At 36.3% G+C, this 16,875-nt stretch overlaps 1 protein-coding gene across 27 annotated transcripts in view; it reads left to right on the forward strand.

Annotated features, from left to right (window-relative positions):
* Positions 1-15,790: 15,790 nt before the first annotated feature.
* The window catches only part of unc80 (unc80, NALCN channel complex subunit), an 81,441-nt gene continuing 80,356 nt past the window's right edge, over positions 15,791-16,875 (forward strand). For 22 of the 27 annotated variants that reach the window (XM_067761811.1, XM_067761820.1, XM_067761819.1 and 19 more), the window contains exons 1-2: positions 15,796-16,093; positions 16,464-16,748. The gene's annotated coding sequence lies outside the window, so the exon portion shown is untranslated. Of the gene's footprint in view, positions 16,094-16,257; positions 16,749-16,875 lie in introns of those variants that run through there. The other 5 variants (XM_067761812.1, XM_067761813.1, XM_067761818.1 and 2 more) reach the window with 5 other exon arrangements.

Genomic DNA, 16,875 nt, shown 5'->3' on the forward strand with positions numbered 1-16,875 from the left:
TGAAATTAGTTTATATGTATGTGTATTTATGGCTAATATATAATTTGGTTAATCACTCAATGTTACAATAAATTAAAATTGATGAATTCCAGATGATTGCTCTATCGATTCATGATATATCTACAAGTGTTTTTGAAATACCGACAAAAAATCAAAAATCCTCAATGTTAATGACTCCTATATCACAAAACGATGGGCTGCCAACATCCTATAATCGTTTTCAATAAAGCTATTGAATCATGTTTCCTACAAGGAAGGATTGGAAATAGCTCACACAGAGGATTGGAATCCCACTTTGAAGAACGGTCCAAAAACACCATATATAAGCATCTTCTAGGCTATCCGATATTTTGGCCCTTGGTCCCTTGTAATTCCACATAAAATAACGGTGATATAGCTACTTAGAGAACCGTTCCGTAGCAACGATGCATTTTCACATTCGGTGCAGTTGTATCAAAGCGCGCTAGGAGGTCTGCGTGACAATTGCCAGATTTATTGCTCTGTCCCAGGATTTGGAGGATATTAATTTTAAACTAGTTGATCGCACCACAGTTTAACTTAGGGCTTTAAGAGCTGCTTGGCTATCGCAATAGTTGATCGCACCACAGTTTAACTTAGGGCTTTAAGAGCCGCCTGGCTTTCGCAATAGTTGTTTAGTTCTCTAACCGAAGTAGCACTAGACAGCATCGCATCCACCGCATCCTTAATTGCGGCAACCACCGCTTGAAAGACATTGAAGTGTTCAGACAATTGAGGGGGTGACTGTTCTAAATTTTGTAAAGGAGTTGTTGTCACACAATAGTCTGCCATGTCTGGGATGAACCCAAGCTTGGTGAGAATGCTGAATTTCCTTTATAGCACAATTTCCTGTATAGCACAATTGTGCTCTCACTGCGTATGCGAAAGGGCAATCACATTAAATTTTTGGAGAACCATGCTCTAAATGCACCACCGATATCAGCAAGCGCTGATCGTTGTGCTGACACGAATATTTTGGTAATACCAGACCAGTACCACATAGAGTAAGATCGGCTTGATTACCATTTAATAAAGCCTGTTTTCTACCCTTGGTGGGAGTCATCAGCGCCAAATGATGGCTCCCCTGCAGCAGTACAAAGCCCTTTCCTTCACACTTGATCAACAGGACAGTAACCTGTCCAATATAATCCCCAGATACTTAACCCTATCAGAAAGTATCAACTGTATTCCCCCGTTCGTGGGTGTTCTGAAAGCGAATATCTTCTATGTATATCCTCGTGAAAATAACCATTTCCGTTTTTCCACATGATTTTCGGTCCACATGACTCAGCCTAGTTAATCACTGAGTGCCAAGTCATGTGCACAGATTACAACACCTCTTTCAGAAGTTCGTTTACTGCCACAACCCAGAGATAGTAGAGTAGAGATAGAACACACAGAAGTAAATTTGTAAATTCATCCACACCCCTACTTCGAATCCAATCTTGTTACTACCAATGCTTCCAGGCAAGACATTTGTAACGCTCCTTCAATATCATGAATGGTACCAAAATCAACGCTCTAGGGATCCTTCTATTTGGTTTACAATCGAATGGGGAGCAATTTTCTATGACTTTCCCTTACAATAGGCATGTCGATAGTAACCGCCGTGAAATGTATGTAAAGAATAATTAAGTCACTCCAACGTTTATTGGAGAAACGAGAGATAATGATTGGTCCTAGTACTTATGTGATACGTGAAAGCTCCTACCGTACTGTGGAATACAAATTACCTTTACTTAGTTCCTAGACCTTAAGATACCACCTCTCTCAACTCCTTTGCTTGCAAGCATAGTGCTTAAGTTAAGTGAGTCCGCCAACTATCTAGGGCTCACACTTGATAAAAAAATTGAACTGGGCATAAAACACCACGGAACGTATCCGTAAGGCCACGGTTGCCCTCTACACATGTAAAGGGGCAATTGAACGGAAATGGGGTATGTTCCCTATGATAGTGCATTGGATATACAGGGCCATAGTAAGGCCAATTTTGCTCTTCAAAAGGTGCAAAGATCTGCACTATTAGGCATAAGCGGAGCCATCCGCACAACGCCAACGGAGGCTTGAATGTAATACTGAACCTACTACCCATAGATATAGTAGGCATAAAATATGCAGCATGTGCAGCTATTAGGCTAAGGAAACTGACCACATGGTCTCACTGCAACCATACTGAAATTCTTGACAGATTCTGCACACCAGAATGGACAGATTTCCACATACCAACTTTAACAAGGGATACGAGATATTAATCCCTGAGATGCAGCAGTGGGTGCATGACCCAGATTGGCCGACTGATAGCATTCAGATCTATACAGATGGATCTAAACTGGATAACAGGGTCGGAGGGGGTGTCTATTCAGAATTATTTCACGAGCTGCAGTAGTGCTAATTGGAGTAAAGCTACCAGCCTGCTGATAACTCACTTATCTCGGCATTGTCGGTTTCTCTTTCTGTGTATTTACTCTAAAATTACATTTGTAAAATTAGCAGCTGCATTTCTCGCCGTGTATTCCTACAGCATCAAAACTTTATCAATGAAATCTGCATTTCAAACTACGCAAACTCAGAATTTCATCTTCTTTGTTTTGATTGCATATTTATTGATATTTGTTTTGTTCAGCGCTTTGTTTACCATCATCATCGTTACAAACACAACTTCATCGGTGCATGTATACATAAATATGATAAGATCTCCATTGAAAGCCTACATTTATATTTGCGGTTTTGGACCAAAACAACAGATGATTTTTGTTTACAAAACTCATTTGAATTGGAGCAAAACTGCGCAAGCTTATCGACGTGCATCGGTATTAATCTACATACTTATTTATTTTTGTGTACATATTGTTTTTAAACAAATTGGCCTTACAAATCAACCCTCAAAAATATGTACTTATTGAATTGTGTTGCACTTGCAATATGAACTTAAATCGTTTTGTCTATTCATTATTATAATTTATCTCTTTTTATACACCGTTTGATATATTTTACCTACGCATATTTATCTAATCAGTCTACACAATTTATTTATTTATTTTAGCTATTTTTTATCTTCCATAAAGCTTTAATATGTACATACATCAGTTTCTATGACTTAAGCACACATAACATTATAATAACATTTTGGTTCCCCTCTGCATGACCGCATCAAAATATTACTCATACGCCCCGTTTACCACAAACACTTTGCATTTATTTATTGCTCTCTACATAATAGCTTCATTAATTTATCGATAAAAATGGCATGTAGTAGCAAGCAATTAGTAACAAAAAATATTGCTCAAACCTCTTTCTCTTCTCTACCCGTACATACGTACATTACTAACCCACATTTTAGTAAGCGGTTTTTATGCTTTGCGTCCGCTTATCGCCTTTCACCCTTACGAGTATAAAACACCATTCAACCCTCTGACTTGAATTCCGCCAGTGGCACCGGTGACATTCGGCTTTATGCCGAGATGTATTTAGCAAACAAACGACTATAAGCACTCGTAATTGATGTATACTTGACAAGTTTTACTTGTATGTATGTATGTCCATATGTACCCTGTAGATAAACGCGGTAAGTAGCTACAAACCGCCCCAAAACTAATATGCCTGCCGAGTTAAGTTAAAATTCTAGTTCGGTTACTGTCGATAAATACTCGAAGCACCTAGAGATCATGGACTTCAGCACTAGTGCAGAAACAGTAAAATTAAGTTAAACAAGTAAGGAAGTCTAAGTTCGGGTGAAACCGAACATTATATACCCAGCTGTACACTTGAAATGTTGTTGTTTGTTTTGTGTGCTTAATAGCAACAATAATACATATACATATGGTTCTATTCTGAACTAATTTTTCTTCGAGTTATGGCTCCCGAAACATCGAAAATTGCTTAGTCATAAAAGGGGCGGTGCCACGCCCATTTTTTTAAATTTGAAATTTTTCCTATATATTGTTATAAATCCACTTGGGAAATGAAATTCCATTGATATAAAGCTCTTTTTTGCAAAGAAGTGGCTTATTTTATTCGTCCGCGACCCTTTTAAAAACCTTTGATATAAAAGTGGGCGTGGTCCTTAAGCGATTTCGTTTTTCCTATATATTGTTATAAATCCACTTGGGAAATGAAATTCCATTGATATAAAGCTCTTTTTTGCAATGAAGTGGCTTATTTTATTCGTCCGCGACCCTTTTAAAAACCCTTGATATAAAAGTGGGCGTGGTCCTTAAGCGATTTCGTTAATTTTTCTTCAAGGCATTCCTTATAGTAAAGGCAAACTCTCTATCGAATTTTGTTACGATAGGTTTAACGATTTACAGGTCGACGATCGACGCACAGGGTCTCGAGATATAGGCCGAAACGTGGACCCGGGTACCCCTAGAATGTGTTTCTAGAATATGGAAGGCAAATGAAAGCTGTTGATGAGTGCTTTAGTAGAGGATAATTTTCATACCCCTGGGTGACTATAGTCGCGAAATATAGGCCAAAACGTGGGCCCGTGAATGCCCAGGCAGTGTTTATACAATGAGTGCTTTAGTACAGAGTAATATATTATAACGCCGGGTGACTAGGGTCTCGAGATATAGGCCAAAACGTGGAGCCGGATACCCCTAGAATGTGTTGGTAATATGGATATCAAACGAAAGCTGTCAGTGAGTGCTTTAGTACATAGTAATATATTTTACCGCTTGGTGACTAGGGTCTCGAGATATAGGCCAAAGCGTGGACCCGAATACCCCTAGAATGTGTGGGTAAATTGGATATCAAATGGAAGCTATTGTTGAGAGCTCTAAAGCAATTTTCATTGTGATATTCGATTTAGTCGCATCAACCTGGTAAAACTGATAAATATGCATGCGAAGCCGAAATAAAGACATGAATTAATAATACCCACATACCTATTTACATACGTCCTGTTCGATTTGCCTGAAATTTGGTATATCAATTTGCCTATATTAGTATTAACGATGTTTTTTTCCGGGAAGTAGACAAGAGACGGACTGGGACTGGGATTAGGACTAGGACCGGGACCGATACTCGAATTGGGACTGGAACTGAGACTCGGAGTGGGACTGGGACTGGGACTGGAACAAAATATATACTACCCTCTGGGACAGGCAATAAGGGATGAAGAAGAATGAGAAGAACTTGAGAGAAGAGAAAAGAGAGAAGAAGATTGAGAAAGAGATAGAATGAGACGAATATGGAGATAGATGAAGCAAAAAAGACGGAGGAAGGAGTTAATAAAATGATTAGGAAAAAGTGAAGAGGGAGAGATAGCAGAGTTAGACGGAAAAGGCTTATTAAAATGTATGGAGATAGGTAAAATTTAGCGCAGAACAATGTTTGCCGAGTCTGCTAGTTGCTTATAATATATTTTTTTGATTTTTTTTATTTTTCTCGAAAAAGGCAATTTTAATATTTTTTATTATTATTGAAAATATTAATACTATTGCTTATACAAGCTAGGTACACTCACACACATCAGAGTTTCGATTTATTGCTTTTTAAATGTTTTTGTTTTTTTATTCAATAATCGAATGTACCTAAATTTAAATTTTTTCTTGTAACACTTATGCTGTTACAATCACAAAAATTTTGTAGGCTGTCTTGTTTTGATTTTGAATTCAAAACTCATTGCGAGCATTTTCTATTAGCAATATAGGAGTATTACATACATACATATATGCTTTTATTTAACTTTCCAATGACATACACTTTAACCTGGGTCGATTTGTATGGACGAAAGTTAACCGATATCGCGCCATAGATATTTCGATAGGATTTGGGCTCAGGAAAAAAAGTTTCACTACACATACCATAAAAAATAATTTTCGAGCCCGCGAAAAAAAATGAGGAAAGGGAACATTTTTCGACCAAAACACTCCCCAAAACCCAAAAAATATTGTTTTCTTTTTTCAAAAATGGCGCGATATCGGTTAATAAATCGACCCAGTCTAATATACATACATACTGCAATGATTTGCAAGGCTCATATTCATTCTAAATATAAATCTCCCTTTTACAGTCGACCATTCAAAAATTATCAATTTTGGACTAGTTTGATGTTAGTCACAAAAATCTAATATTTGCTAGTTGTTGCTAGATGTTTTACTGCAATGCAGCAATGCTCATGTACGAGTATGCGCGTATGTTATTAGTTTGTGGAGTATGCTGCTTGTTATCTATGATAAGGTATATATCGTTAAAAATACAGGGTGAGGAATTAATATTATGCAAATCCCAAATGATATTTTTAACAATTGATTCTTTGAATATTTTACAAACAATATTATTTTTATATCAATCAGATTAACAGGAATGCATATTTTGGTATCATTTCAAATATTTTAGTATTCTCTGTCAATGCGTGTAGTATCTAAACTATAAAAATATTTTTGACATCATATATCTCACATTTTACTAAAAACAGATGAAATGTAAAATTTTAATTTTTGCAGATTTTATAACTTAAATCAATAAGAGCCTGATGCCATTGTATTGAATCTCATGTAATACCGAATGACATTAACTTGACGAAAATGAATGTTTTGCACATTTATTTTATAAATTTCGCTCATTAAAATAGCTTTGACTTTTGAATGTGTAATGAATCAAAACGATATATGTACATAAATCTTCATTGTTCAGTAAAAAAAAATTGTATTTCTTTATATTTTTATTCAAATTCAATACAATAGAAAATTCTGAAGAAATTTTTTTAGCCGAATTCTATAATAGGGCGTTTTTGAAAAGTTTTATTATGTAGAGCGTTTTCGAAACGGCAGCCTAGATAGTATGATATTCCATTCAGCAGTATATTTGTATTATTATTAAGCGGGAAGTTTCCTTTCTTGCTTTTAACGTATAAGAACATGTTTTAAAACTATTTTTTATTTATATAAGTATTAAATGTAAAGAATTTCTTTTTACATAAAAATTGGGTTTTACATACAAATTTCAACTGTTATAACTTTTTAGGCCAGCCAGTTTATAGTTACACGGATTACTTAGAATGTTTGCGAGTATTTTATTGTTTGCAAGACAAAGCGAAAAAATGGGCGGACGAGTGCATGCCCGACGATTGGAATCTAAGTGTTCTTTGCCCAGTCCACAAGAAGGGGGATATTGCAAACTGCACGAACTATCGCGGGATCAGTCTTCTTAATATCGCATATAAGGTCCGTTCAAGTGTATTGTGCGAAAGATTGAAGCCCACCGTGAATCAACTGATTGGACCTTATCAGTGCGGCTTCAGACCTGGTAAATTTACCATCAACCAGATTTGCACAATGCGCCAAATCTTGTAAAAAACCCGCAAAAAAAGAATCGACACACATCACCTATTCATGGATTTTAAAGCCGCCTTCGAAAGCACGAAAAGGAGCTGCCTATATGCCGCTTTGTCTGAATTTGGTTTTCCCTCAAAACTTATTAGGCTGTGCAAAACGACGTTGAGCAACACCGTCAGCTCAGTCAGAATTGGGAAGGACCTCTCCAAGCCGTTGGAAACTAAACGAAGTTTCAGACAAGGTGACCCCCTATCGTGTGATTTCTTTAATTTGATGCTGGAGAAAATTATGCTAGCTGCAGAACTTAACCGCACTGGAACAATATACTATAAAAGCGTGCAATTACTGGCATATGCTGATGACATTGATATCATCGGCCTAAACACCCGCGCCATTATTTCTGCTTACTCCAAACTGGAAAAAGAAGCAGTAAAGATGGGTTTGATGGTGAGTGAGGACAAAACGAAGTGCCTGCTGTCATCGAGCAAAGAGTCAAGCGCATATGCGCTGCTACTGTTGGCAACCACAATTTCGAAATAGTAAAAGATTTAGTTTATTTCGGAACCAGCATCAACACTAGCAACAATATCAGCTCTGAAATGCAGCGAAGAATCACTCTTGCCTATAAATGCTACTTTGGGCTAGGTAGGCAATTGAAAAGTAAAGTCCTCTCTCGGCAAACGAAAATCATACTCTTACAAGTCACTTATCATTCCCGTCCTGCTATATGGTACAGAAGCATGGACCATGACAACATCAGACGAAACGGCTCTGAGAGTGTTCGAGAGAAAAGTTTTTCGAAAAATTTATGGACCTCTACGCGTTGGCAATGGCGAATACCGAAAAAGATTTAACGATGAGCTGTACGAGCTATACGCAGACATCAATATAAATAAATAAATGTAAGGCGCGATAACCTCCGAAAAGATCTAAGGCCGAGCTTCTCTTCCAATTTGCGTCATGCTCCTCTAGATTTTCACTACAAATTGGCCGGACGGGACCTACATGTTTTATGCCGACTCCGAACGGCATCTGCAAGGCAGATGAGTTTTCACTGAGAGCTTTTCATGGCAGAAATACACCCGGAGCGCTTACCAAACACTACCGAAGGGCGATCCCGCTTTGAAAAAATTTCTTCTAATTGAAGAACCTTATTTCTAAAATCTGGATATTGCTTTGCCCGGGGTGTGAACCCAGGGCATACGGCGGGTAGGCGGAGCACGCTCCCATCACACCACGGTGGCTGCAGACATCAATATGGTCAAGCGAATTAAAACGCAGCGACTGCGCCATGTTATGCGAATGAAAGATGACGCTCCAGCCAAGAAAGTTTTTCTATCGGAACCCGCCTATGGAAGCAGAGGTAGAGTGCTGCCTCCACTCCGTTGGAAGGAGCAGGTGGAAAACGATTTAAGCTCCCTTGGTGTGACCAATTGGCAGAGAGAAGGAGCTACTGGCGCGCCTTGTTGGACGGCCATAACCGTTTAAACGGTGAAACGCCAGTTAAGTAAGTAAGTAAGACAAAGCGAGTTCCCCTACTAACTCAGTAATTGAAGTTTCCCCATCCACTTTTCAAATTGGCGCAAGTCTCTCAGTACACTAGAAATTTTCCGGAGAATTTTGACGAAATATAAATTAAACGAAAAAACTTCATTCGTGTGCCTAATTAGAGATACATGTCAGATATAGGACAATAAAGCAAAAGTAAGAAAAGTAATAATAAAATAGATATTGAAAACTAGAAAATAAAAGTATAGAAGAAGACGAACAGTTAATGATTATGAAGATGACATTATTAACGAAGTCTATAAAAGGAAAGAACGGAAGGATATAAAATGTATGCGTCTAAATAAATTTACAGTTAGCTACAGTTACTTTTGCGTTTGGCACGATTTGGGTATTTCAAAAGATAGTGACGTGCAACTCAATGACTGACCTACCGATGTAACGTTTCATACTTTTCCCCATCAATAACATGCTTTCCTTCACGCTAAATTTCGATGTGATATTCAAGCATTTTTGAAAAACAGGTAAGTAAAATGGTCAGCTCATCTAAGTTGAGGGGGGTCAAAAGAATCGCTTTATCGGGAGAAATGTATGGAACTCATATCATGCATAGAACTGCGAGATCAGTAACTCAACCGTAAAACTTTGAAGAGTGTTTTTGCTGCTACCGCGACAGCAACCGGTTAGGCTCACATTCAGGATTATGTTAACGTTTAACGATAACAGCTGCGGTTATTGTTATAATAACGTTAAAAATTTTAATTATGAGTTAAGGGTCTTAGAGTGCTGCTGTTGTAGGCATACCTATCGTTAAAGGTGATGGAAGTTTCCGAAACAAAGGTTTCAGGGTTACACAAAATTGTTCTCTAGGCTGTCAGACTAGTACCAGGAGGTGTTAGTACCACAGCGTATCGGATATTCACATCAGGGACTGTTCACATCTGCAACATTTCCTTAAACCTTCGGGGAGCGTTTTTGCGGTGATAACAACACAATAACGAAATTAGGAATATAGCACTAGCATGGTAAGTGTTATTGTTGTGGTTTCATTTACAGTCAGAATTAGTTACGACTACGGTTTGCCTTTCATGGAACATTCATTAACGAAAAGTCATTTTTGGAGTCAAAGCAAAGACTACCTATTTTACTTACTTACGTAGATCTTCCTTTTTTTCATAATATTCCGAAAGAGACGTTAGAATACATTACATTTTATGTAAAAACAATTAAAATTGAGAAAAAGCTGAATTTTTTAATGTAATACTTCCATGGGCTATGTCCACAAATTTGTACCATCTGTGTGCAGCCCTTCGTCTCTAATATCGCTCTAAGATCCTCATTGAATTGCGACCATGTTGTTTGTTCGTTCAATTTTAAATTACGCTATATTTGAATGTTTTTAATGACTTAGACCACTCCCCCTGAGGTGGGGTTCAAGTCTTAAGCTTTATAACCTACCTTCTTTGCACCACACTGGCTCGTCTCCTATACGGAATAAGAAAGTTGGAAGAAACAGAACCCCCCCCCCCCCTCTCAAATTTCGGGCTTATGTTGAGATAGCGTTAAAAAAAATTGCTTTGAGTACCAAATACTCGTGAAGTTGGGTGTGTAAACATACAGATGTACGTCTAGGAAACTAATGATTTTAAGTAACTGGAGCTCAACCAGGAGATGAAGTTAACCACAACAGAGGCTCTTTTACCAGAAACCAGATCACAAATAACTATCGATATTGACGCGTCATAAGCCTCTTTTTGGTTTCTTATGGGTTTCTCATAGAAGGGTTACATATTTGTTATCAATTTTATATAAGTTTTAAAGTTATCTGTATCATAACAAACCGATCACTTGTCGTTAATAAATCGATAACATGCCAGTAAGAAACTGATAACACTTCGATAAGAAATCGATACCTTTTCGAGAGTAAATCGATACAAGTTTGATAACTAATCGATGACTTTTTCACAACACGCTGATAATTAATTGTTCACAAATTGATACCCTTTTTATAATATATCGATAACTTTTCGATAAGAAATTTCTTACAGTACGATAACATATCGATAATTTTTTGATGATAAATCCAAAAATGTTCGATAAAAAACTGATAAATAATCGATTAAAAATCGTGTGAATTTAATTTATTTTATCTTATTTAACCTAACCTAACCTATAATTTCATTCTATTCTATTTTTACTTTCTTTTGTTCTACTTTAGTTATTTTATTCACTTTATGTTGTTTTAATTTTGTTTATTTTAATTTCTTATTTTTGTTTATTTTATATTATTTTATTTGATTTTTTAATTTTCATTGAATAATATTTTTTTCCTTGTACTTCATCTAAATCTAACCAAATAATGTACAAAGATGTTACAACCATCAAAATCCTAAAAAGAAACAAATTCCAACTTAAGCTGAAATACCCAACCGCGCTTTGCTTTTGTAAAAACTTAATGAGTAATAAAAAATCACGCGATTGTTCGTATTTGAACTGGCTCTTTATTTCCAACAAAACCGCTGTGCATACATCTGTTCGCACACTTGCATGCACAAAAATTTTGTATATCTCGAAACTTTAGTTTATATGTCGATGGCATGTTTGCCTTGAGCTTGAGTTGCTGCGTGAATTCGCTGAATTCAACTCAACCTCGTACCTTGCTACCATGTTACGCTACAGTGTAGTGATTACACTTATGCTCTCATTCTTTAATACTCTATACAGAGTACCAACACCACACACTACGTCTACGCTATTCTCTAGTGCACCATACAGTGCATATACCAATATTGCACACTACGCCTGCATTTTCGTAAAGCATAACTTTTCTAAAAAACTAAGCTTACGCTTACATCTTACGCTTACCTTCAGTATTTCCCCATACTCTGAACAAAGAAGTTTACATATAAAACATTTTTTATCATTGTAAAAAACAGCCGAAATTAATTTTTATTACGATTACTTAGGTTATTTACAGCCGATTCTGAAAATAAATACGACATTTCTTGTTCTCTCCGCCACACGACAACTTGCTGTTTGGAAATATTTCCATTAAAAAAATACCCTTCCAATTTGAACAGTACTACTCTAAACTTTTCTTACAAATTGATGGGACCTACATGTTTTATGACAGCGCTGAACAGCATCTGCATACAGATGAATTTTCTGTGGAAGCTTGAACCCAGAAACTTCGGTGTTGAAGGCGAGCGCACTACCACTACATCATCGCGACCGATTTCTATATAATTTAAATACAATTGAGGCTAGGTCATAATTATTATCCTTTCATATTAATAAACTTCCTTGTGCTCCTTTCGCTGTTTGACTTCGATTATTATTACTCTTTGCGTCTGTCTGTTGTTGTTGTTGTAGCGATAAGGAAACTCCCCGAAGGCCTTGGGGAGTGTTATCGATGTTGATGATCCTTCGCCGCATGCAGATCCGGTACGTTCCGGTACCAAGCCCGACCATCTCGGGAACGATTTGTTATGACCACATGCGACCTTCTAGGCCAAATATCCCCGCCACCCCCTGGATCAATGAGAAGTTCGGGGTCTCCAGATCCTCGGCTGGTAATGAAACAGAATTCGCGACGGATAGGTGAGGTTGACAATTGGGTTGGAGAAGCTATATATTGCGCTAGCAACCGCTTGAAAGGGTTGAATCTATTTGGTATTTTAGTCGCCCCTTACGGCAGGCATACCTACTGCGGTTATATTCTAACCCCCTAACCCGCTGGGGTCTGTCTCTTAAGGTTTAATTGCGTTCATATCTACTCAACAATAGCCGCTTTTTGCACAAGCTGGTGGAACTAAAACGCTAGGTAGATTAGCCAATTGCATAGAAAGTAACAACATAAAGAAATCTAGTTGAGTTGGGTAACCCGTTTGAGATGAAATCGCTTAAGAGACAGTCGACCAAAAAAGGGCACTATTGTGAACGAGCAAATGAAATGTAAAAAACGAATGTGCAGAAAAACGAAAATAACTAAATAACAGCGTGGCGGCATACAAACAAGCACACATATTCTATGTATTTTATTTTGTAGTTCTCTGGTTTGGTGCCAAAAACATATTACGCCAGAAGTAACAAGTAAGGAAGTCTAAGTTCGGGTGAAACCGAACATTACATACCCAGCTGTACACTTGAAATGCCGCTGTTGTTTGTTTTGTGGGCTTAATAGTGTTACAAGGCTGCGCAATAATACATATACATATGGTTCTATTCTGAACTAATTTTCGGTTAAAAGAAGCAAAAGGATACAGAGGCTAACACCAATGACCTTGAGCGGGTAATAATGCAGTTTTCCTTCAGATATGGGGATTTCTATTTTAAAATAAAGATATAACAGAACAATAACAATACGATTGGTACAAAACTATTTTTCGCTAAGATTTAACTTATTATTTTTTCCTACGACCCTTTTTAAAGTCATTTGTATAAAAGTGGGCGTGGTCCTTAACAAATCTTATCCATTTTTACTAGAAATATTTGCTGCTATAAGGAAAACATGTGTACCCAGTTTTGTTACGATATGTACATTTATCTTCGAGTTATGGCTCCAGTAACATTTAAAATTGCTTAGACAAAAAAGGGGCTCTGCCACACCCATTTTCAAAAATTTTAGTGTTTTCCAAATAGATGTTATAATTCAATTTTGAAAGTAAAGTTCTATTGATACAAAGCTTTTTTCGCTAAGTTATAGCTTATTATTTTCGTCTACGAGCCTTTTAAAAATCTTATATATAAAAGTGGGCGTGGTCTTTTGCCCAATCTCGTTCATTTTTTCTAGAAATATTTCCTGCTGTATGGAAAATTTGTGTACCCAATTTCATTACGATCTGTTAATGTTTCTTCGAGTTATAGAAAATTGCTTAGTCATAAAAGGGGTGGTGCCACGTCTAATTTTTAAAATTTGAAATTTTTCCTATTTATTGTTATAAATCCACTTGGGAAATGAAATACCATTGATATAAAGCTATTTTTTGCAAAGATATAGATTATTTTATTCGTTCACGATCCACATAGATAGATTTTAGACATTTAGTTGGCCATAATTGAATTTCTGAAAGTTGCCACAATTACAAAAAAAAGCACTCCCACAGCTTAAGAATACACCCCTTCCCATCCATCGCATATCTGGCGTTAGCTGTCAAGTAATCGGAATTAAGCTATTTCTGAAACGCGTGTTATGTTTTTTTTAACCTATGTGAAATCGCATGTTTTAACGTGCATATTGTAAGTTTTAAGACAATTAAATTGAGTAATTGTGATGGATTCTGATATTTCAGGTAAATACTAACATTATTAATGCTGTTTGTGAATTTTGAAAGTTATAAATTGATAATTAGGATGTTAAAAAAATTTAGGATGTTAAAAAAATTTTTTTTTTTGATTTTTGGTGTTCAAAACCAGTTTTGTTATGTTTCCACATCCGTCTAAGTGAAAATTAGTTTTGGACATGGTACTTGGCACAATTAGCTTGCCAACTGCTTTAAATTTAGCTGCAGATACTTGCAGATAGGGGGTTTAGATAGGGGGTTTGATACACCCTTGTTGCTGTACAACATGAAAAATAGCCTCACTGCGCAGGTATTTATTAGTGTTACACAGTGTAATATCTATTCTAATATAACCGATTAGTTATACAAATTGTTATAATTTTTCATAAAACCTATAAAAATTTACCCTAGATAAAGACAGAACTAAGTTATTACACTTCTTGCTGTAGAACAAGAAAAATAGCCTCAATGCGCAGAAATTTTTTTTTAGTGTTACACAGTGTAATATCTATTTTTTTAATATAAGCGCTTAATTGCACAAATTATTATAATTTTTCATTTATTAAACAGTTTTAAGAAGATATAGGCAATAAAATATTTTTGGCCGCCTAAAACTTGAAAATCTACCTATGTGCGATCCTTTTAAAAATCTTTTATATAAAAGTGGGCGTTATCCTTAACCGATTTCCTTAATTTTCTTTCAAAGCAATACTTATAGTAAAGGCAACCTCTCTGCGAATTTTGTTACGATAGGTTTAACGATTTTTGATTTATGATTAATAATATTTGTAAAATTGATTTTAACACGAGTGGGCGGTGCCAAGCCCATTTTAAAAAAATGTTTCCAAATTATTATCAAGGGTGTCAATATCAGTCTACACGTCAAATTTCAACATTCCAGGTGTATTATTTACTAAATAATCAGGTTTTTTGTGTTTTCTAAAACGTTATATAGATAAAATATGGGCGTGTTTATCATCCGATTTCGCTCATTTTCAATACCAATCTATTCTGGGTCCAGATAAGCTCGTGTACAAAATTTGGTGAAGATATCTCAATACTTACTCAAGTTATCGTGTTAACGGCCGGACGGACGGACATGGCTCAAACAAATTTTTTTCGAAACTGATGATTTTGAGATATGGAAGTCTATATCTATCTCGATTCCTTTATACCTGTACAACCAACCGTTATCCAATCAAAGTTATAATACCCAGTGTACAAGTACAGCGGGTATAAAAAGTCAAAGCAGGTAAAAAAAAGCACCGATTCGCCACCTGTATGGTTCCGCCATGTTGAAACCATTTAGCTAGTTGAGGCGTTTTTTTTTTCAAGCTCGCTTGCAAGCAAAAGCAGCTAATGTAGTTACATGTGAAATACGTAAAAAGTTTCGCGTAACCGAATGTATTCCCGCTTACTGCGAACAAAAATGTTTACATATGAAAAGAGTACCTTAAACCCAAACTAGAATCCTTAAAAATTTTCTTTAACTGCGTTTTTTTATCCAGATAACCAAAAAATCACTCACAGTTATTTTCAGTTATAATATTTTAGACAAAAATACTCATTCAGTTGTAAACAAGTATTCCTCGCTTACGCATCCTGTATTTTGCTCCAAACGGATGTCCTAAATTCGCATTAACGCACTCGTCACTTGTCGTACTCTCCCTGATCGCAATAACAGTTAGTCGCATCCGAACCACCAAACTGTCAACGCTTAAATCACGGTAAATCCAACGTCCGACACATTTTTTGCACAACACATAAAGAAATATGTAAAGAAAAAAATTTGAAACAAATTAAGTTAGCAATCGAAAGCAGTTAACGGTAAATTCACGCAATCGAAAGAAGATTTAACTGACTGCAAATTGCTAAATGCGCAAATAAAGTTGGAACAATTAAAGTGAATAAATGTGACCAAGTGGCCAAGCCCTATTTTTTCTACTTCAGCTGCTAATTTAATGTTTTTTGTTTTGTAGGTGCGCCATACTTGAGTTTAATTAAAGCGTAAGCGAGTGTTAACGGTTTTGTGTTTAATTTCGAAAAAATCGTGCATTTTTTAATACAAATTTATCAAAAATATTTCAAGTGATTATGTAAGATGTGAAAATTTTCACAGAAATTATGTATGTGTGAAAAAATTTTCATCTTACAAGCGCGACCTCTAACTATGTGTATATTAAAATACTGAATTTTGTCTGTATACGCGGAGCACCCACCAACCACGAGATGCGGAGTCTGCGTCCAAAAGCAAAAGTAGAACAAATACCGCGTTACAATAACACAACTAAGAAAACAGCTGATTACAAGGATTTAATCGGCTAAACAAAGTCGGCTTATCAATGAGCGCAAGTTATGAATATTTCTTTATATTTAGTTTTTTTATTGTTGGGGCTTGATGTGGAAGCAAAACATAAACACACATAATTTACAATTACGAGTGATAATATTTCTTAGGTGATTCGGCTCACGCGAACACCTGTTGCTAACTGTGTTGATTTATGAGCATCGTAATTCAAGCGAAACCCTCACTCCAAACCATTTTCAGTTATTTAAGTACATGCGGAGAAACAGCTGAAATGCTAGATATATATGTAGATATGTAAATTTGAGCAACAGTTAAGTTTTTCATATGCCAACAGGTGGGCTCGTATAGAACAGGGTAAGTTTGTGTGAGTTTGAAGCAGTTTCTATACGCATGGTTTTTTATTTCTAACAAATATTTATACACTAGCTTTACCCGGCGTACGTTGTAACTCCCGAGATCGAATGAATGTTGCGTTATTTTT

This window comes from Eurosta solidaginis, chromosome 1 (assembly GCF_040869045.1).
Source record: "Eurosta solidaginis isolate ZX-2024a chromosome 1, ASM4086904v1, whole genome shotgun sequence".
NCBI classification, from domain to species: Eukaryota; Metazoa; Arthropoda; class Insecta; order Diptera; family Tephritidae; genus Eurosta; species Eurosta solidaginis.